This window comes from Scyliorhinus canicula, chromosome 20 (assembly GCF_902713615.1).
Source record: "Scyliorhinus canicula chromosome 20, sScyCan1.1, whole genome shotgun sequence".
Lineage (NCBI taxonomy): Eukaryota > Metazoa > Chordata > Chondrichthyes > Carcharhiniformes > Scyliorhinidae > Scyliorhinus > Scyliorhinus canicula.
In genome coordinates, this window is record NC_052165.1 from 2898351 (window position 1) to 2920738 (window position 22388).

General features: G+C 52.3%; 1 long non-coding RNA gene across 1 annotated transcript in view; it reads left to right on the plus strand.

Annotated features, from left to right (window-relative positions):
* The first annotated feature begins 9861 nt into the window (after positions 1 to 9861).
* Positions 9862 to 22388, plus strand: part of LOC119955317 — a 62719-nt gene continuing 50192 nt past the window's right edge. The window contains exon 1 of the long non-coding RNA XR_005458431.1: positions 9862 to 9918. This is a non-coding gene — a long non-coding RNA (uncharacterized LOC119955317). The remainder of the gene's footprint in view (positions 9919 to 22388) is intronic.

Below are 22388 nucleotides of genomic sequence, written 5' to 3' on the forward strand. Positions count from 1 at the left end.
TGGGCCAGCTTCATGCAGGACTGGAACACACCGAGTGCCCAGGGAAACCTCCTGAGCAGCATCTCCACCCAGCTCGGGTACTGCTGGCAGCATCTCCGCCACCACTGGCACTCGCTGACCTGGAGATTCCGCAATCCCTGCTCAGGCCTCAGCAGGAGCTTGGCTACCTGCAGGAGCCCCAGCAGCCTGAGCTGGAACCTGGTCAGCCTGTGCCTGGAGCCCCTGGCACGCTGCTGGCAGTGGCTGGCAAGCAGCTGTGCCCACTGCACCCACTGCTGCCGCATCCTGGCCCTGTGCTGGAACTCGCTGGCATGGCTGCGGCGCAGCGTGAGCTGGGCCTGGGGGACCTTCACCCGGGGTTTCACCTCCATGGGCAACTGCTGTGGTTCCCTCGCCCGCTGCTGGAGTACCCTCACACTCTGCTGTTACTCCCTTGCCCGCTGCTCCAACCTCCTCAAACGGAGTTAAACCTTAAGCTTCAGCATCAGAGCATTCCCAGCAGGGCAGCAATCCCAGCATCATAACCATTTCCAGCAGGGCAGCATTCCCAGCAGGGCAGCATTCCCAGCATCATAACCATTCCCAGCAGGGCAGCATTCCGAGCAGGGCAGCATTCCCAGCATCATAACCATTCCCAGCAGGGCAGCATTCCCAGCAGGGCAGCATTCCCAGCAGGGCAGCATTCCCAGCAGGCGGCAGTTCCTTTCAGATCAGCTTGACCCTTTTTAAACGAGGGTGCTTGACATGGGAAATCTCTGCCTAACTGAATATTGGAATGACTCCGATGAGATTAAACCATTGGAACCTGCACCAAATTCAAGCATTAATATTCTCTCACCAATCCTCGAGCAATTAAGGTTTGACTCATTCCAATTCAGAAGAGGCTGAAGAGAAAATTAGGTTTCAGAAAATGTGTTGAATGACAACAGCTGCTGCCTTGATTAGGCGCTATCTTCATCTGGGAACAGTCGACATAATATTCTGCACTCAATGGAACTCCATTGCTAAAGCTGCTTTTTAAAAAAACCTAACTTTGTCAGTGAGACAATCCCTGTCCTACAACGAACAAAGAACAATACAGCACAGGAACAGGCCATTTGGCCCACCAGGGCTGTACCGGTCATGATACCCCCCTTGGCCAAAACCCTCAGCACTTCCTTAGAGAGCAAAGAAAACTTGAGCTTTTCCTGCGCTCCCTCGCTATTTTAATAACTTTATCATCACAAATACCCTCAGGGACTTGGTTTTTAAATTGTCCGACACTCATTTCCTGTGTGCTCGCTTTAACTTTGGCTTTAACTTTAAAACGGATGAAGCCCTTGATTGGATCTTACTTTGTACTTCACAGTAAAGAAAAGTCAGAGGCCTTAATTAGGTTCCAGTCTATAACTGGCTGAAGTACCTACGAGTAAAAATGAACCCTGTTATTATACTGGGCCCAAGTAGACCAGCAATGGGACCCAATTAAACAGCCAGGACTCCAAGCTCATGAACACACCTTCTGCTGGGATCTCAGACCTGCTGCTGGGATCTCAGACGTGCTGCTGGGATCTCAGACCTGCTGCTGGGATCTCAGACCTGCTGCTGGGATCACAGACCTGCTGCTGGGATCTCAGACCTGCTGCTGGGATCTCAGACCTGCTACTGGGATCAGACACCTGCTGCTGGGATCTCAGACCTGCTGCTGGGATCACAGACCTGCTGCTGGGATCAGACACCTGCTGCTGGGATCTCAGACCTGCTGCTGGGATCTCAGACCTGCTGCTGGGATCTCAGACGTGCTGCTGGGATCTCAGACCTGCTGCTGGGATCTCAGACCTGCTGCTGGGATCACAGACCTGCTGCTGGGATCTCAGACCTGCTGCTGGGATCTCAGACCTGCTGCTGGGATCACAGACCTGCTGCTGGGATCTCAGACCTGCTGCTGGGATCACAGACCTGCTGCTGGGATCAGACACCTGCTGCTGGGATCTCAGACCTGCTGCTGGGATCTCAGACCTGCTGCTGGGATCTCAGACGTGCTGCTGGGATCTCAGACCTGCTGCTGGGATCTCAGACCTGCTGCTGGGATCACAGACCTGCTGCTGGGATCTCAGACCTGCTGCTGGGATCTCAGACCTGCTGCTGGGATCACAGACCTGCTGCTGGGATCACAGACCTGCTGCTGGGATCACAGACCTGCTGCTGGGATCTCAGACCTGCTGCTGGGATCACAGACCTGCTGCTGGTATCACAGACCTGTTGCTGGGATCACAAACCTGCTGCTGGGATCTCAGACCTGCTGCTGGGATCACAGACCTGCTGCTGGGATCTCAGACCTGCTGCTGGGATCACACACCTGCTGCTGGGATCACAGACCTGCTGCTGGGATCACAGTTGCAGTAGAGACTCTGCCCATTTGAACAGCAATTTCCTGACTGGGTCCGAAGCAGGATCCAACAATTTGATCAACATCCTGATAAAAACACCAACACAGGACAGCAGGAATGGCAACAACTGCTCCATAGTGGACAGTGCAGCGGATTGGAATCATGGTAAGACTGCTTCACTTCCTCTTGGTACCTCCTCCATATTCAGCTGTACAAGTGCGGGTTAGGTGTCTACAAGAAGGAACCAGTCAAGATTATAGTAGTTAAATAATCAAGTTATGCAGGGGGAATCTGCTGCTACAAACTCAGAATGTACTCAATAAAGAGGTCAGACTTTTCCATCACTGCTTCTAAACTGCCTCACCATTGTAATCATTTTAACCAGTTAAACAAACATTAGCTGATATAACTAATTAGTAGATATTCACCATTTAAAATTTTGAACATCCGACATAAGACCATAAGGCACAGAGCACGATTAGGCCACTCAGCCCATCGAGTCTGCTCTGCCATTCAATCATGGCTGATATATTTCTCATCCCCATTCTCCTGCCTTCGCCCCATAACCCCTGATCCCCTTATTAATCAAGAACTATCTATCTCTGTCTTAAAGACATTCAATGATTTGGCCTCCACAGCCTTCTGCGGCAAAGAGTTCCACAGATACACCACCCTCTGGCTGAAGAAATTCCTCCTCATCACTGTTTAAAAGGATCGTCCCTTCAGTCAGAGGCTGATCCTCGGGTTCTAGTTTCTCCTACTAGTGGAAACATCCTCTCCATGTCCACTATCTAGGCCTCTCTGTAGGTTTCAATGAGATCCCCCTTCATCCTTCTAAGCTCCATCGAGTACAGACCCAGAGTCCTCAACCGTTCCTCATACGACAGACAACATTTAAAATTCTAGCCCTATTTGTTGACCTATGTATAAAGCATATAAACACTTAAATCAGATATCAGTCAAACCTTGCAATTTTTAGTATCAGTGTTGGACAAACAAGCCACACTTCTGGGTAGTGTCCAGAGTTCTTACAAATTTCAAAGGACTCTGAAAAAGGAGACCAACAATCTTGAAACTATCATCTTTTGCCTAAAAGCAGCTTAAGTGAGGAACATAGGTACGACACTATTCGATTTAAACTTGTTTCTCTGTTGTTTGGTGTAATAAACAATTAATTAAGCTTCAAATACACAGTCTGTTTGTTGCCCGTTTTAATAATGAGGCTCTATTTATAATATGATGTTATATCCCAACAGCGTTGCCAATACTGTGGGTATTTCTATTTATCTCGGTGAACATCAAGTCTTTCCCTTATATCGGTCAAATGACCACACAACCAGTTAGTCAGTTCAAAAGATGGTTTATTTACACACACAAGGATTACTTCGACATGCAAACACAATATCTACTACGAGTTAAACTACACCTATCAGCTACAATAACCTATACTTCAGGGCGACCGGCACTGTGCAGGTGGATAAGGCCTTTATCTTGATCACGTGGCTCATTTGAAGAAGTGGCTCTGTCTCTGCTGGGCACATCTGTCAGGTAGCGATCGTTGGTCTTGAACTTGGCTGTCTGGTCATTATGCTGCAGTTGGGCTGGCACAGGCCGGATTCAAAGGAGGCTGGCACAGGCTGGATCGAAAAGAGACAGAGCACATGGCTGCATCCTCTTTTATCCCTCTGGGATTTCGTGCTCTTTGGGGTGGTCCTTCACCTTGGACCCAATAATTCGACAGGGCTCTGATCACTGCCTTCGATTTCGGCCAATAAAGGGGCGGGTGCCTTGGTGGCTGGGCGGGTCCTTAGCGGTCATTGACCTTGGCAGTTGTGCTTTCTGAGTAAGGGGAGTGGCGCCGATCAGTCTGTGGCTGTACCGGTTTCTTGATTGGAGTCCTATTGTTCTGGGGTACGGGCCATTAAAATGCAAAGGAGCGGGGGTTTTGATCAGGTCTATCTACCTGTGTTTCAAATACACAGAAGCTCTGCATCTGTCTGAGTCCTGGGTTGGCCATAATTCCCATGGTCCTTTGCAGGTGGCCAACTCAGATGTCTACATGTTGGTGTGGCATTTCTGGCTTTTGGAGAGATCAGCATAGGGCATAACATAGCTTGATTTGCCGACCTAATCTGAGAGTGCTTGATGGATAGTTGGCAAGGAAGCTTTATTCAACATTGAACCTATGCTGCACTTGACCTGGGAGTGCTGGTGAGATATATTGAACAGATGAGTTTTCAAGTAGCTTTTGAAAATAATGACATATTTCTCAACATTGTCTCATCTCCTGGTCAAGAGCAGTATGAGTTCAGTGGTGACTAAAGCTTCACTGTCTTAATTCCAGCAAGTATTCTCAAGTCCAGGGTAGATTTATCCTGCATCTTATCTATGTTCATGTCTCATGTGCACTTCATGGAATAGTAGAAAGGGAGAGTTTTATCATGTATCTAAACCAAATTAAATCTGATAGGGCAGAACTGAGTTCTGGTGTTCAGTTTCAAATTGGAAGAATTTCATTTCCCAGTGCTGACTTTGTACTAATCAACATGACACTTCACTGAAATATGCTTTTAATAATAACTTGGTGGCTATTTCTTTGGATATCTGAAAGAAATTGATAAATTAATGAAGCTTTGGAAAGACGAGGAGAGATTGTCAGCAGTAGTGAAATATAGTTAATAAGGAACTGGATTTATTCATTTTGCACTAATTCTCTAGATCAGGATCTCACCTGTAAAATCAATTTAATGTTAGAGATTGATTTTGTCCCAGACATTTCACACAGAATCCCGTCAGTGTAGAAGGCGGCCATTTGGCCCATCGAATCTGCACCAACCCTCTGAAAGAGCACTCTACCTCGGCTCAATCCCTCATCCTATCCCTGTAACCCCACCCTAAGGGACAATTTAGCACGGCCAATCCACCTAACCTGCACATCTTTAGATTGTGGGAGGCAACCCACGCAGACACGGAGAGAACGTGCAAACTCCACACTGATCTATAGTCGTCACCCGAGGTCAGCATTGAACCTGGGTCCCCACCGCTGTGAGGCAGTAGTGCTCTCCACAATACTGAATGTGTGGCACTGGGATATATTAACTGCAACATATTAATAAAAGTTTTCGGCAGTAAATTAGATACCAGCTCAGCAGATCTCTCAGTATGTTTATTGGCAACTGCTTTTTTTTCTCTATTTTTACTCTCTGACGAACAAGTCCAGAATTTAATTTTCAAAGGAATGTTCGAGGCTCACATGCTACTTGTGAGTTTTATTGTTTCAGTTATCTGAAGATCACAAAATTATTCATCTTTTTGTTTCCCCAGTTCTCTCGCTAGTCTCATTAAATGGTGGATTCTTTAACTGGAGTAAATCCTTTTATAATAGTGAATAGTCATGGCTTTCTATTCTTGCCTTCTGTTATGCTAATTACTTCCTTTTATCTCTGTTGGTTTCCTTTGTCTCTGATGCAATCCCCGTTTTATGATGATTTGAAATGTACTTCAGAATGTACCATGTGATACATTCTCTGAATAATACGAGTGATGGAATTGTCATAATAACATTTAATGAGCTTGTGTTGAAGGAACTTTAGCCAACATTTAACCCATACTGTTCCTGAATGTCAGATGGAACACTATGAGATAAAAGATGGATAAACCAGAGCAGAGGAAAATATATATTAACAACTCTATAAAGTAATGAATGAAAACTGAGAAACAGAGAACAAAAAGAAGCAATAGATAGAGAGATAAAGATTTTTTAAAATTTAGAGTATCCAATTCATTGTTTCCAATTAAGGGGCAATTTAGCGTGGCCAAGCCAACTACCCTGCACATCTTTGGGTTGTGGGGCAAAACCCACGCAAACACGGAAAGAATGTACAAACACCACACGGACAGTGACCCAGGGCCAGGATTGACCCTGGGACCTCGGCGCCGTGAGTCGGCAGTGCTAACCACTGCGCCACCGTGCTGTCCTTAGAGAGCCAAAGATAGGGCAGCACGGTAGCATGGTGATTAGCATAAATGCTTCTCAGCTCCAGAGTCCCAGGTTCGATTCCCGGCTCGGTCACTGTCTGTGCAGAGTCTGCACGTCCTCCCCGTGTGTGCGTGGGTTTCCTCCGGGTGCTCCGGTTTCCTCCCACAGTCCAAAGATGTGCGGGTTAGGTGGATTGGTCATGCTAAATTGCCCGTAGTGTCCTATAAAGTAAGGTTAAGGGCGGCGGGGGGAGGGGGGGGGGGGGGGGGGGGGGTTGTTGGGTTACGGGTATAGGGTGGATACGTGGGTTTGAGTAGGGTGATCATGGCTCGGCACAACATCGAGGGCCGAAGGACCTGTTCTGTGCTGTACTGTTCTATGTTCTATGTTCTATAACTGAGCATAACAGAGAGGAATAAAAGCAAATTACTGTGGATGCTGGAATCTGAAACCAAAAGAGAAAAAGCTTTGACAAAGGCTAATCTGGACTCGAAACGTTCGCTCTTTTCTCTCCCTCCAGATGCTGCCAGACCTGCTGAGATTTTCCAGCATTTTCTCTTTTGATAACAGAGAGGAACTCTGCAGCAGGAAGGAAAAATAAAGGCAAGTAACAGAGAGAGACAATGTCCCAGATGACCATAGGCTGCTTTCCCCTTTGAGGAGGGGAGTTGACTGATGGTGATTTAACCTGAGGGTCACAACACCTCAGATGAGGGGCAAGGCCTAGACGATGGGGCCTTTGAATAACTTTAAGCTGGTCCGGGAATTGAACCCAGACTGCTGGCCTTGCTCTGCATCAGGAACCAGCTGTCCAGCCCACTAAGCCAATCAATCCCAGGGGGCATAGCAACAATAAAGAAACAAACAGCAATAGAGAAATCAAAATAGAACAGAATACAAAAAGAATCAGTAAAAAGACAAAACTACATAGCAAAATATATACAGAGACGCACAGAAAGGCAGACAGGTGTCTCAGTGAGACTGGTACGAAGAATATTAAGAAAGCATGAAATGAGAGAAAATTAATTAACCATTCGATTCTGCTCCTTCCATAGACTGTGTATGGATTCTCCTCAGATGGAATATCCTATCTCCTCAACGGAACTTCGGGATAAATACTCCCTCATCCAAAAAGGTAAACACCCAGAATGTACTTTCATCTTCAAATTTCCACATTCAACCCCGGATGGGGGTATCACTTTCACCTCATCAGCCACAGACAGAGCAATTATTCTCATGGAGCATTTGACCATCTCATTTGATACCCATTATTACAGCCACCACTCTCATTGCTAAACAGCATCCTCTGCTGCAACTTCCATGTCATTAGCTTCTTCTGCTTGTTACAGAGAGGTTTCATTTGAATTTAATTGAAAAAAAAATAGCCCACTTTGTTTTGACACATAAATGCATATATCGCTGGAATATCTGTCACAGTGTCACATTTGTTCTGGACAATCGTGTAAGAAAATGAGCTCCTCCCATTTTTTGTTAGGTGACCCGTTTCCAACCTTGTATTGCACCACGACAGGGAGAAAGAGGCCAAATAGTCGGTACCGATCGCATTGAGAAAAATGGCTTCAAACAACGTGACTCAATAATTAGTATTTTGGATTTGCACAACAACCTCAAAGATACAATGAATACCTTCCATTGTTTGAATGTAATTTTGATTTGCCATTCTACTTGATTTTAAGAGATTATAGTTCTATTTAGAACATAGAACAGTACAGCATAGAACAGGCCCTTCGGCCCTCGATGTTGTGCCGAGCCATGATCACCCTACTTAAACCCACGTAACCCGTATACCCGTAACCCAACCCCCCCATTAACCTTACACTATGGGCAATTTAGCATGGCCAATCCACCTAACCCGCACATCTTTGGACTGTGGGAGGAAACCGGAGCACCCGGAGGAAACCCACGCACACACGGGGAGGACGTGCAGACTCCGCACAGACAGTGACCCAGCCGGGAATCGAACCTGGGACCCTGGAGCTGTGAAGCATTGATGCTAACCACCATGCTACCGTGAGGCCCCAAAATTTCTTTAGTCTCTGTCAACTTTTGAAAGCCTTTAGCCTGTCTTACTTTAATTAAGTTGTCCATCTGAAGCCATCAGAGAGAATTATATCAGCCAGAATAGCTGGACGATGGTCAGCAGTGAATCACTATATAAGATCAATGATTTGGACTTGGTCAGCAGAAGCAATTGATGGCCATCTTCTAACTCCAAGGAGAAAAGCTAAAATGTGGTTTGTATCATCATTTTGGCAATGTATTGCCCAAGTCAGGGGTCTATACCTATTTGCAGCAGCGAATCTGATCCAATTATATTTTATTCAATGTTGGGAGGTAAACATCTTTGGGTAGAGGAGCATTTATTCCTATCCTGTGGAGAGATGTTTATATTTCTGTGTTTACGGATATATATTATGTAGGTAAAGGTAAAGCTGGGAGGGATTCTCCATCAGCGGGATTCTCCAATTCGCCAGCAGCATATCCACGCCTGCAGATATCCCAATTGTGGCCACAATGGGAAACCCCAGAGCTTTTCCCTGTGGAGTTAATATTGTACCGTTATAATATTACTGAGGGCTTACGGGTGTAATGTTCCTTTGCTAACTCAATGACCTCTGGAAAGTCTTCCTGTCGGGAGCATCCGCAGATTTTAAACATCAGATGAAGTTTTTTTTAAAAATAATCTTTATTGCCACAAGTAGGCTTACATTAACATTGCAAATGAAGTTACTGTGAAAATCCCCTAGTCATCACATTCCAGCACCTGTTCGGGTACACAGAGGGAGAATTCAGAATGTCCAATTCATCCAACGGCACGTCTTTCAGGACTGGTGGGAGAAAACCGGAGCGCCCAGAGGAAACCCATGCAGGCACGGGGAGAGCGTGCAGACTCCACACAGACAGTGACCTAAGCCAGGAATTGAACCTGGGACCTCGCGCTGTGAAGCAACAGTGCTAACCACTGTGCTACCATGCAACCCAAGCTTTACGTCTGGGTCCCATATGCAGTCAGCAATATAACTTTCTTCTGATTCTCCCCCTCTATTTCATTCGCGCAGAAAAAATATTCCAAACGCTCCCCATACTGTACTGAGTCTTCTGTAGAAGCAGCTAAAGTTTCCAATTTTCAAAAGAGAGGTGTGTCTATGTTTTGCTCTTTTGCAGGCTGGACTTGATTGGACCTATTCTGCAACTCTTGCAACCGAACATGTCTTCAAAATTCTTTCTTTGTTGCAATCTGAGTTGTTTACCTGGTTACAAATGTGGTAAATATGATAATTGGCGACCACCAGTTAGCTAACAAACAACAAAGGGTTTATTATAAATTCAGACTATAATTGGTGCCTTCATTCTCACCACCAGGAGCACAATTAGCTGCAAAAACCCTTGCTCTGCAATGAGATTCCGGCGCTCGTTCCCCATTGAGTATGCGGTCACATGACCCCCTCCGATACATTAAAGGGACTAGCCACTATGCTCTGTCCGCCAGTAGTATGAGGATTGCTGATCAAGTGGGCTGCATTTGGCTTCAATAATGCAGAACGTAATGTATGTTGCTCGAGCTGCACTTATCCAGGCGAGTAGATAGTATTCCATCACATTCCTAATTTATGCCTTTGGGGAGTTATGGGTGATTGCTCATCATAGAATTCCCAGCTTTTAGCCTGCTCTTGTATATCGGGTTGTTGCTGAATAACTGTTGATAACATTTTGCTGGTGCTTGAGAGTAGAGGCAGTAAATGACTGGGTTGGATATTTCCTGCTTTTGTAAACAAGCCAAAGCTGGGCCATTTTCCACATTGTCTGTTGGGTGCCAGTGTTGTAGCTGTACTGGAACAGCTTGGCTAGGGGCACGGCTCTATCTGGATATTGTCGGGGCCTATAACCTTTGATGTATCCTGTACCTTCAGCTGTTTCTTGACATCACATGAAATGACCAGAATAGGCTGAAGGCTGACATTTGTGATATGGGAACTCTCAGGGGGAGGTCGAGATGGATCATCCACTTGGCACTTCTGGCTGAAGATGGCTGTAAATGCTCCAACCATGCTCTTGGTACTGATGTGCGAGGACTCCCCTATCATCGAGGATGAGAATGTATTTGAAGACTCCTCCTTCTATTAGCTGTTGAATTGCCCACCACTATTTATGACTGGATTTCTAGCAGGATATAGTGCTTTGATTTGATCTATTGGTTTGCAGTCACTTACCTCTGTCCACAGCAAGCTTCATCCTCTCTGTAGCATGCATGCCGTCCCATGTTGTGGTTACCACTCGGCTTGCATCTCATTTGTTGGTCTGCATGGCTCCGCTCCTGGCATGCTCTCCTACACTCTCCATTGAACCAAGGTTGATCCCCTAGCTTCGGGAGAAGGCAGGAGACTGGGGATGAGAAACACACCAGCCACGATTGAATGGTGGAGCAGACACAATGGGCCGAATGGCCTAATTCTGCTTCTATGTCTTATGGTCTTAAGGGTAATTGCAAACAATATTCGGGTTTGATGTTAAAGAGTTTAATATTGTGTTAAAAATACCAAAGCCCTATTTTTCATGCAATCGTGAACTAATTCTTTCAGCATAACCTACAAAATAAACTAAAATATTGGGGTTGGGTTCAGTATCCTAGCCGCTGTTGGGTTCGGGTCTGGGATTGGAATAGCTGGCACTCCTCAATGCACTGGCTAAAAACGCAGCGGCACAGAGGAAACGGGAATAGCAGAGCTCACACCAAACAAAGGACACATTGGCCCTGGCGGCTGGGACCCTCCCCTTCACACTGCCTCTCTCAGCTTCACCATAGACTCTATAGGGCACCCCTCACAGCGTGGATGTTTGGAAGATCCCACACAGGCGCCCGCTTGACCCAGGATTTGCAGCCATTGCTGACATCCCCAGGTCCAGGGGCAAACCGCTGGCATGCATCTCAACCCCTGAGCACTTTGATCCAACATGTGGGCACTTCATCAATAGGAAGGGGTTCCACTCCCTGTGCCGTTCGTGTGCGACCACCATCATGCACGTCTCAGCCCAATACCCAGGCAGTGTGCGCGATCCTTACATCCTGACGCACTCTGAGCTTCCCGGCACCTTTGAGGCGTTCCCTCAGGTAAGGGGTTGGCGACAAGGGTTACACACTGAGGACATGGTAATGATGGCTGTGCGGAGGGTCCAGTCAGAGGTGGAGAACCGTTATAACAACGCCCATGCAGCAACCAGGAGCACCATTGAGTGGTGCATCGGCCTGCTCAAGATGTGCTTCCGATGTGTGGAATGTTCCGGTGGGCTGCCCCGTTATAGCCCTCAGAGGGTCTCAAACATCGTGCAGACCTTCTGCATCGTTCATAACATCATACAGCAACGGGGCAACATGCTGGAGGAGGAAGAACAGCAGGCCGCATCTGCTGAGGAGGATGAGGATGGTTTCCAGGGAGAACCAGGCGTGGAGGCCAGGCTGGCACAGTAGGCCATTCAACGTCTGCTCCAGGGCCGCTCAACGTCTGCTCCAGGGCCGCTCAACGTCTGCTCCAGGGCGTCTGCTCCAGGGCTGCCCAACGTCTGCTCCAGGGCTGCCCAACGTCTGCTCCAGGGCCGCTCAACGTCTGCTCCAGGGCCGCTCAACGTCTGCTCCAGGGCGTCTGCTCCAGGGCCGCTCAACGTCTGCTCCAGGGCCTCCCAACGTCTGCTCCAGGGCCTCCCAACGTCTGCTCCAGGGCCTCCCAACGTCTGCTCCAGGGCCGCCCAACGTCTGCTCCAGGGCTGCCCAACGTCTGCTCCAGGGCTGCCCAACGTCTGCTCCAGGGCTGCCCAACGTCTGCTCCAGGGCTGCCCAACGTCTGCTCCAGGGCCGCCCAACGTCTGCTCCAGGGCTGCTCAACGTCTGCTCCAGGGCGTCTGCTCCAGGGCCGCCCAACGTCTGCTCCAGGGCTGCCCAACTTCTGCTCCAGGGCGTCTGCCCCAGGGCCGCCCAACGTCTGCCCCAGGGCCGCCCAACGTCTGCTCCAGGGCCGCTCCAGGGCCGCCCAACGTCTGCTCCAGGGCCTCCCAACGTCTGCTCCAGGGCCGCCCAACGTCTGCTCCAGGGCCGCCCAACGTCTGCCCCAGGGCCGCCCAACGTCTGCTCCAGGGCCGCTCCAGGGCCGCCCAACGTCTGCCCCAGGGCCTCCCAACGTCTGCTCCAGGACCGCCCAACGTCTGCTCCAGGGCCTCCCAACGTCTGCTCCAGGGCCGCCCAACGTCTGCTCCAGGGCCGCCCAACGTCTGCTCCAGGGCCGCCCAACGTCTGCTCCAGGGCCGCCCAACGTCTGCTCCAGGGCCTCCCAACGCCTGCTCCAGGGCCGCCCAACGTCTGCCCCAGGGCCTCCCAACGTCTGCTCCAGGGCCGCCCAACGTCTGCTCCAGGGCCGCCCAACGTCTGCTCCAGGGCCGCCCAACGTCTGCTCCAGGGCCGCCCAACGTCTGCTCCAGGGCTGCCCAACGTCTGCTCCAGGGCCGCCCAACGTCTGCTCCAGGGCGTCTGCCCCAGGGCCGCTCAACGTCTGCTCCAGGGCCGCTCAACGTCTGCCCCAGGGCGTCTGCTCCAGGGCGTCTGCTCCAGGGCCTCCCAACGTCTGCTCCAGGGCTGCTCAACGTCTGCTCCAGGGCGTCTGCTCCAGGGCCTCCCAACGTCTGCTCCAGGGCTGCTCAACGTCTGCTCCAGGGCGTCCGCTCCAGGGCGTCTGCTCCAGGGCCTCCCAACGTCTGCCCCAGGGCGTCTGCTCCAGGGCCGCCCAACGTCTGCCCCAGGGCGTCTGCTCCAGGGCGTCTGCTCCAGGGCCTCCCAACGTCTGCTCCAGGGCGTCTGCTCCAGGGCCTCCCAACGTCTGCTCCAGGGCCTCCCAACGTCTGCTCCAGGGCGTCTGCTCCAGGGCCTCCCAACGTCTGCTCCTGGGCCGCTCAACGTCTGCTCCAGGGCGTCTGCTCCAGGGCTGCCCAACGTCTGCTCCAGGGCGTCTGCTCCAGGGCGTCTGCTCCAGGGCCTCCCAACGTCTGCTCCAGGACGTCTGCTCCAGGGCCTCCCAACGTCTGCTCCAGGGCCTCCCAACGTCTGCTCCAGGACGTCTGCTCCAGGGCCTCCCAACGTCTGCTCCAGGGCCTCCCAACGTCTGCTCCAGGGCCTCCCAACGTCTGCTCCAGGGCCTCCCAACGTCTGCTCCAGGGCCTCCCAACGTCTGCTCCAGGGCTGCCCAACGTCTGCTCCAGGGCCGCCCAACGTCTGCTCCAGGGCCGCTCAACGTCTGCTCCAGGGCTGCCCAACGTCTGCTCCAGGGCCTCCCAACGTCTGCTCCAGGGCCTCCCAACGTCTGCTCCAGGGCCTCCCAACGTCTGCTCCAGGGCCGCCCAACGTCTGCTCCAGGGCCGCCCAACGTCTGCTCCAGGGCCGCCCAACGTCTGCTCCAGGGCCTCCCAACGTCTGCTCCAGGGCCTCCCAACGTCTGCTCCAGGGCCTCCCAACGTCTGCTCCAGGGCCTCCCAACGTCTGCTCCAGGGCCTCCCAACGTCTGCTCCAGGGCCTCCCAACGTCTGCTCCAGGGCCTCCCAACGTCTGCTCCAGGGCCTCCCAACGTCTGCTCCAGGGCCGCCCAACGTCTGCTCCAGGGCCTCCCAACGTCTGCTCCAGGGCTGCCCAACGTCTGCTCCAGGGCCGCCCAACGTCTGCTCCAGGGCGTCTGCCCCAGGGCCGCTCCAGGGCCGCCCAACGTCTGCCCCAGGGCCTCCCAACGTCTGCTCCAGGGCCTCCCAACGTCTGCTCCAGGGCCGCCCAACGTCTGCTCCAGGGCCGCCCAACGTCTGCTCCAGGGCCGCCCAACGTCTGCTCCAGGGCCGCCCAACGTCTGCTCCAGGGCCGCCCAACGTCTGCTCCAGGGCCGCCCAACGTCTGCTCCAGGGCCGCCCAACGTCTGCTCCAGGGCCGCCCAACGTCTGCTCCAGGGCGTCTGCTCCAGGGCGTCTGCCCCAGGGCCGCTCAACGTCTGCTCCAGGGCCGCTCAACGTCTGCTCCAGGGCCGCTCAACGTCTGCTCCAGGGCGTCTGCTCCAGGGCTGCTCAACGTCTGCTCCAGGGCCTCCCAACGTCTGCTCCAGGGCCTCCCAACGTCTGCTCCAGGGCCTCCCAACGTCTGCTCCAGGGCTGCCCAACGTCTGCTCCAGGGCCGCCCAACGTCTGCTCCAGGGCGTCTGCCCCAGGGCCGCTCCAGGGCCGCCCAACGTCTGCCCCAGGGCCTCCCAACGTCTGCTCCAGGGCCGCCCAACGTCTGCTCCAGGGCCGCCCAACGTCTGCCCCAGGGCCTCCCAACGTCTGCCCCAGGGCCGCCCAACGTCTGCTCCAGGGCCGCCCAACGTCTGCTGCAGGGCCGCCCAACGTCTGCTCCAGGGCGTCTGCTCCAGGGCGTCTGCCCCAGGGCCGCTCAACGTCTGCTCCAGGGCCGCTCAACGTCTGCTCCAGGGCCGCTCAACGTCTGCTCCAGGGCGTCTGCTCCAGGGCCGCCCAACGTCTGCCCCAGGGCCGCCGCACACGGAGCAACCTTATTACCTCCTGATTTTCCAACTAGGAGGCCTGGTCACCGGAGCTCCACCGCCTTGTCCCACCGCTCCCCCCCCCCCCCCCCCCCCCCCCCAACCCTCCCACACACAAAATCCACCTTCCCCTGGGACTCCCATCTATCCCCCTTTCCTCCACTTCTTCCCACTACCACAGCTCAGCTTCCTCCCTCCGAGGGCCATACCAGCATCACCACAGGACAGAGGATGATGACCACTCTCTGCGAGACGGGCTCTGCTGCTCCTCTGTCTGACAGAGTCAGACTCCTGTCTTCAAGATAACAGACCGCTGTCCACACGGGTGAATCCCTCGGTTAGGGCTCACTCACTGGGGATGCTGTCACGCAAAGTGGGCTCACACTGCCACATCTTGGTAAGGGTGTAACCCTGTGGATCATTCATGTGTCATGGGCGCTCTTCCCCCCCCCCCCTCCCCCAACCGGGCCACCCAGACACCGCACCACCCCCAGCCCATCCTTCACACCAGTGAGACACCGGTTAGAGGAAGGTCAGACTGGTGGTTGAAAAGTGTTTGACGGTGAATACTTACATTGTGTGCCCATGCCCTGATTATCTACTACACTCGTGCCAACTTAAGAGTCATCTATCTTTCTAATCTTTCGTGGCCTGCCACTTCTGGGTGTTACCCCAGACAGGACAACAGGAGTGTAAGCGGCCTGCTGCTTGTCCTGCCCTCTGACCTGTGATGCCCTTGGTGGTTGTTCTCTGGATGGACCCCGCTGTCTTTCAAATGTCACAGGTGACGACGTGTCACCTTGTCCTGCCCGCTGCCCATGGGATGCGCCAGTGTCCATTTGGGGGGAGATTCGGAAACACTGAGGTATTCCAGCACCTCCCACCATGGAGATACATAGAAGATAGGAGCAGGAAGAGGCCTTTTGGCCCTTCGAGCCTGCTCCGCCATTCATCACGATCATGGCTGATCATCCAACTCAATCGCCTAATCCTGCTTTCTCCCCATAGACTTTGATCCCATTCTCCACAATTGCTATATCCGACCGCCTCCTGAAAATATTCAAAGTGTTAGCATCAACTAATTCCCGTGGTAATGAATTCCACAGGCTCACCACTCTTTGGGTGAATAAATGTCTCCTTATCTCTGTCCAAAATGGTTTACCCTGAATCCTCAGGCTGTGACCCCTGGTTCTGGACACACCCGCCATTGGTAACATCTTCCCTGCATCTACCCTGTCGAGTCCTGATAGAATTTTATAAGTCTCTATGAGATCCCCCCTCATTCTTCTGAACTCCAGCTAGAACAATCCCAACCTGAGTCAATCTCTCCTCCTATGACAGTCCTGCCATCCCTGGAATCAGTCTGGTAAACCTTCGCTGCTCTCCCTCGAGAGCAAGAACATCCTTCCTCAGAGAAGGAGACCAAAACTGCACACAATACTCCAGGTGTGGCCTCACCAAGGCCCTGTATAATTGCAGCAACACATCCCAGCTTCTATACTCAAAACCTCTTGCAATGAAGGCCAACATACCATTAGCCTTCTTTACCGCCTGCTGCACCTGCATGCTTACCTTCAGCGACTGGTGCATAAGAACACCCAGGTCCCGCTGCACACTCCCCTCTCCCAATTTATAACCATTCAGGTAGTAATCTGCCTTCCTGTTTTTGCTTCCAAAATGAATAACCTCACACTTATCCAAATTATACTGCATCTGCCATTGGTTTGCCCACTGGCCCAACCTGTCCAGATCTTGCTGTTGGATCCCTGCATCCTCGTCACAATTCACCTTCCTCATCACTTCCTCCTCCTTTGGGGTTCTCGCTGGTCCTTGGGCTACTCCATAGGATGGAGGGGAGGCTGGAGTGAGCTCCAGAGGCACCACAATCACCTGGCACTTCCAGTTCTAGAAGCCCACCCTCGTTTGAGCCATGGTCTCAAGGCCCCTCAGTCATGGTGTACTGAGACTGGGTCAGACCCCTCAGTGAGTGAGTCATGCACCTCAGTGAGTGAGTCATGTCCCTCAGTGAGTGAGTCATGTCCCTCAGTGAGTGAGTCATGTCCCTCAGTGAGTGAGTCATGTCCCTCAGTGAGTGGGTCATGTCCCTCAGTGAGTGAGTCAGACCCCTCAGTGAGTGGGTCAGACCCCTCAGTGAGTGGGTCATGTCCCTCAGTGAGTGAGTCATGTCCCTCCGTGAGTGAGTCATGTCCCTCAGTGAGTGAGTCATGTTCCTCAGTGAGTGGGTCAGACCCCTCAGTGAGTGAGTCATGTCCCTCAGTGAGTGAGTCATGTCCCTCAGTGAGTGAGTCATGTCCCTCAGTGAGTGGGTCAGACTCCTCAGTGAGTAAGTCATGTCCCTCAGTGAGTGAGTCATGTCCCTCAGTGAGTGGGTCATGTCCCTCAGTGAGTGGGTCATGTCCCTCAGTGAGTGAGTCATGTCCCTCAGTGAGTGAGTCATGTCCCTCAGTGAGTGGGTCATGTCCCTCAGTGAGTGGGTCATGTCCCTCAGTGAGTGGGTCATGTCCCTCAGTGAGTGAGTCATGTCCCTCAGTGAGTGAGTCATGTCCCTCAGTGAGTGAGTCATGTCCCTCAGTGAGTGAGTCATGTCCCTCAGTGAGTGAGTCATGTCCCTCAGTGAGTGAGTCATGTCCCTCAGTGAGTGAGTCATGTCCCTCAGTGAGTGAGTCATGTCCCTCAGTGAGTGAGTCATGTCCCTCAGTGAGTGAGTCATGTCCCTCAGTGAGTGAGTCATGTCCCTCAGTGAGTGAGTCATGTCCCTCAGTGAGTGAGTCATGTCCCTCAGTGAGTGAGTCATGTCCCTCAGTGAGTGGGTCATGTCCCTCAGTGAGTGAGTCATGTCCCTCAGTGAGTGAGTCATGTCCCTCAGTGAGTGGGTCATGTCCCTCAGTGAGTGGGTCAGACCCCTCAGCGAGTGAGGCATGTCCCTCAGTGAGTGGGTCATGTCCCTCAGTGAGTGAGTCATGTCCCTCAGTGAGTGAGTCATGTCCCTCAGTGAGTGGGTCAGACCCCTCAGCGAGTGAGGCATGTCCCTCAGTGAGTGGGTCATGTCCCCTCAGTGAGTGAGTCATGTCCCTCAGTGAGTGGGTCATGTCCCTCAGTGAGTGAGTCATGTCCCTCAGTGAGTGAGTCATGTCCCTCAGTGAGTGAGTCATGTCCCTCAGTGAGTGGGTCATGTCCCTCAGTGAGTGGGTCATGTCCCTCAGTGAGTGGGTCATGTCCCTCAGTGAGTGGGTCATGTCCCTCAGTGAGTGGGTCATGTCCCTCAGTGAGTGGGTCATGTCCCTCAGTGAGTGGGTCATGTCCCTCAGTGAGTGAGTCATGTCCCTCAGTGAGTGAGTCATGTCCCTCAGTGAGTGGGTCAGACCCCTCAGTGGGTGAGTCATGTCCCTCAGTGAGTGGGTCAGACCCCTCAGTGAGTGGGTCAGACCCCTCAGTGAGTGGGTCAGACCCCTCAGTGAGTGGGTCATGTCCCTCAGTGAGTGAGTCATGTCCCTCAGTGAGTGGGTCATGTCCCTCAGTGAGTGGGTCATGTCCCTCAGTGAGTGGGTCATGTCCCTCAGTGAGTGGGTCATGTCCCTCAGTGAGTGAGTCATGTCCCTCAGTGAGTGAGTCATGTCCCTCAGTGAGTGGGTCATGTCCCTCAGTGAGTGAGTCATGTCCCTCAGTGAGTGGGTCAGACCCCTCAGTGAGTGAGTCATGTCCCTCAGTGAGTGGGTCTGACCCCTCAGTGAGTGAGTCATGTCCCTCAGTGAGTGGGTCATGTCCCTCAGTGAGTGGGTCTGACCCCTCAGTGAGTGGGTCATGTCCCTCAGTGAGTGGGTCTGACCCCTCAGTGAGTGAGTCATGTCCCTCAGTGAGTGGGTCATGTCCCTCAGTGAGTGGGTCTGACCCCTCAGTGAGTGGGTCATGTCCCTCAGTGAGTGGGTCATGTCCCTCAGTGAGTGGGTCATGTCCCTCAGTGAGTGGGTCATGTCCCTCAGTGAGTGGGTCTGACCCCTCAGTGAGTGAGTCATGTCCCTCAGTGAGTGAGTCATGTCCCTCAGTGAGTGGGTCTGACCCCTCAGTGAGTGAGTCATGTCCCTCAGTGAGTGAGTCATGTCTATCAGTGTGTGAGGTATGTCCCTCAGTGAGTGAGTCATGTCCCTCAGTCCCTGTCCCTCTGGGTTATGTCCCCTCTGTGACTGGCTGAGGTCAATCAGCACCCGACAAATCGATGCCCTCTGTCCTGACACTTTGTGACTGGGCCAAGCTCTGGCCTCAGCAGTGACCATGTGAGCCAGCGCCATGTCTGTCTGTGACTGGGCTTCCCCCATTCTGCACCTCAAACGTAGACCACACAGTGTGCCCCAAGCCCCGGGCATCTTGACCCAGGGCTCTGATGTCTTGCCCAGGCCTTCACCGCAGATGCTACCCTTTCAGTGTTGGCCTGGGTGCAACGTAATGTCAGCACCGTCTCTTTCACCTGAAGGTGGCTGGATTCCACTGAGAAGCTACTGATACCCACTCCTGTATATTCTGGCTCTGCATCCGCAGCGGTTAAGGGATCATCTTTTCCAGAAGCCCCAAATCTGTCTGGACTACTGCTGTTCCCTGGGATCGGGCAGCCCTCCAAACGTCCGCTCTCTCACCAGTCCGTGTCTCCACAAGATGTGCTGTAGAATGTGTGAGGTGCTCGCCAGAGGGTGACCCAGGTTCTGATCATTAACATTGCCGACCGAGGCGCTAGTCTCTGCGATGATGGAGGGAGCAGGTGACAGCAGGGCCGAGATATTGGTATCTTCCCCGGAGTCAATTCTCCAGGGTGTTCTGAGGGTCTTGCTGGGGGCAATAACCCCGGACGGCCTGTCTTTGTTTGATGGTGATTCTGCAAAGAAAGAAACATGGGGTGAGACCTTGGGTAGGACTGGTGTGTGGGACAGGGTGACTCATGTGCTATCGGCGTTGCATTGGGCTCTCACTTGTTTGCCACATGCCAACCTCCATCACAGCCACTGCCCTCTCCTCGGCCTCCCCCATGAGTTGCAGGATACTCGCCTCGGAGGAAGCTTGCACATGAATATCTGGGCTACCCCCTCCCAGCTTCAGTTGCTCTCAGCGATTATGGCCCACTTTATCCTTGAGGACACAGAAAGGACCGAGTGAGACGCTGGAGTGAGTTCCATGGGGGTCTGTAGTTGGTGGCGTGGGTGTGCAAGGCTCCTGGCCAAAGAGGACAGGACATGTTTTGGGATTTGGTGGATTGGCAGGTGGGGTGTTGTTTGGCCTCTTGGGGATTGGAGACTGATGTGAGGGACGGGAGTGATGCCAGTGACACAGAGGTGGTTCCTCACCCACGCTGCCCTCAGAAGATTATTCACCTTCGTACGGCATTGCATGATGGTCCTCCTGGTGAGCAGCACTCACCGCCTCTGCCAACTCATCCCAGGCCTTGTTCAGTATAACGGGCTTGAGTCTCCACCCCACCCTGAGGAAAAGGGCGCCCCTCCTCTCCTCAACGGCATCCAGCATTCGATCCATCTCCAGCTCCCAGAACCTTGGAGCAGGTCTTTTAATTGCCATTACCTTGGCTGTAATGACAATCTGTGTTGTGTGAAGCTCATGAAAGCGGCTCCAGTTTGTCGGGCTCTGAATGCGATTCCCGACCCCAGCGAATGGGTAGCAGGGTAGCACAGTGGTTAGCACTGTGGCTTCACAGCTCCAGGGTCCCAGGTTCGATTGCCCGCTGGAACACTGTCTGTACGGAGTATGCACGTTCTCCCCGTGTCTGCGTGGGTTTCCTCCGGGTGCTCCGGTTTCCTCCCACAGTCCAAAGACGTGCAGGTTAGGTGGACTGGCTGTGATAAATTGCCCTTCGTGTCCAAAACGGGTTACGGGGATAGGGTTGAAGTGAGGGTTTTAAGTGGGTCGGTGCAGACTCGATGGGCTGAATGGCCTCCTTCTGCACTGTATGTTCTATGTTCTATGGACCAGACGCCAGTGAGTCTGGCAATCGGTTGGGCTGCACAAGGACAGTGAGCTGGCCAATTTGCAATTTCTCTTGGCCAGCGCTCCTCACCTGAGTGCAAATTTCCTGCAGTTCTACACCGGCGACAGCATTTAAATCTGCAGAATGAGAATCCAGCCCCATCTGTTGCTGACAATTTCAGGCTGTTGCTTGACTAATCTGTGGAACAGGTCTCGCAATTTTGGCACAAGCCCCCAGATGTTATAGTGAGGAATATTTTCTGGGGTCAACTGTACCATTGATCCTTCCAGTGTCTTGGCGTCGCTGCCAGGGGTTCTATCCAATTTTATTCTTATTTAATTTTTCTGTCGCAATTTGATCTAGTTGAGTGCCTTCTAGACCATTTCAGAAGGCAGTTAAATGCCAACCATATTGATCTGGGTCTGGAATTAGATGTCAACCATGTGGCACGTTGGCACAGTGGTTTGCATTGCTGCCGCACTGTGCCAAGGACTCGGGTTCAATTTTGGCCTTGGGTGACTGTGTGGAGTCTGCACGTCCTCCCCGTGTGTGCGTGGGTCTCCTCCGGGTGCTCCGGTTTCCTCCCACAGTCCAAAGACGTGCAGGTTAGGTGGGCTTAGAGAGTTACAGGAATAGGATGGAGGAGAGGGTCGAGGCAGGATGCTCTTTCAGAGGGCTGGTACAGACTCGATGGGCCGAATGACCTCCTGATTCTGGGGATTTTATGATTCCATGTCGGGTGAGGAAGGCAAATTTCATCCACTAAAGCTGCATTTTTAACGACAATCTGGTAGTTTCATAGTCATTATTAATGAGACTAAAACTTTATTCCAAATTTGTTAATTGATTCAATTTAAATTCCCCCAGCTGGTGGAATCTGACCTCATGTCTCCAGAACAATGAATGGGTCTCGGGAATATTGCTGGGCTTGTAATCCAACTACGCGGCCGTTCCTATTCATTTGGTTATTCATGACTGAGACACAATGATTTTGGATGCAAAATAAAAACCACTTTGCCCAATAATACTGCTGTACTACACATCACCCGAAATTGCTCTGCTTCCTTCAGTAACTGACTATTCTGTCGCTTTAGTCTCTCTCTACCTTCATTTTATTTATCTCCCTCCCTTTCACCGCAGTGTCTCAATACCATGTATTCCTTTCTCTCATTACAATCCCAGACCAGACCCTAACAGTGGCTCGGATACTGGGCAGAAACCCCAATATTTTAGTTTAATTTTGTAAGACTCACTCCAGGAGTCATTTTACGCAAAATTAGGGATATGGGCCGACATGCGTGCCACGGCCATCTCCGTGCGGGCCCCCGGACAACGTGGCAGAGCCCTACAGGGGCCCGGTGTGAAGGAACATAGCCCCCCCTGGAATGAGCACACCACCGATCGGTTGCCCACGATTGCGGACCTGGCCACCGTGGAGGCCCCTCCCGGAGTTGGCTCCGCCCACCCTCCCACCAGGA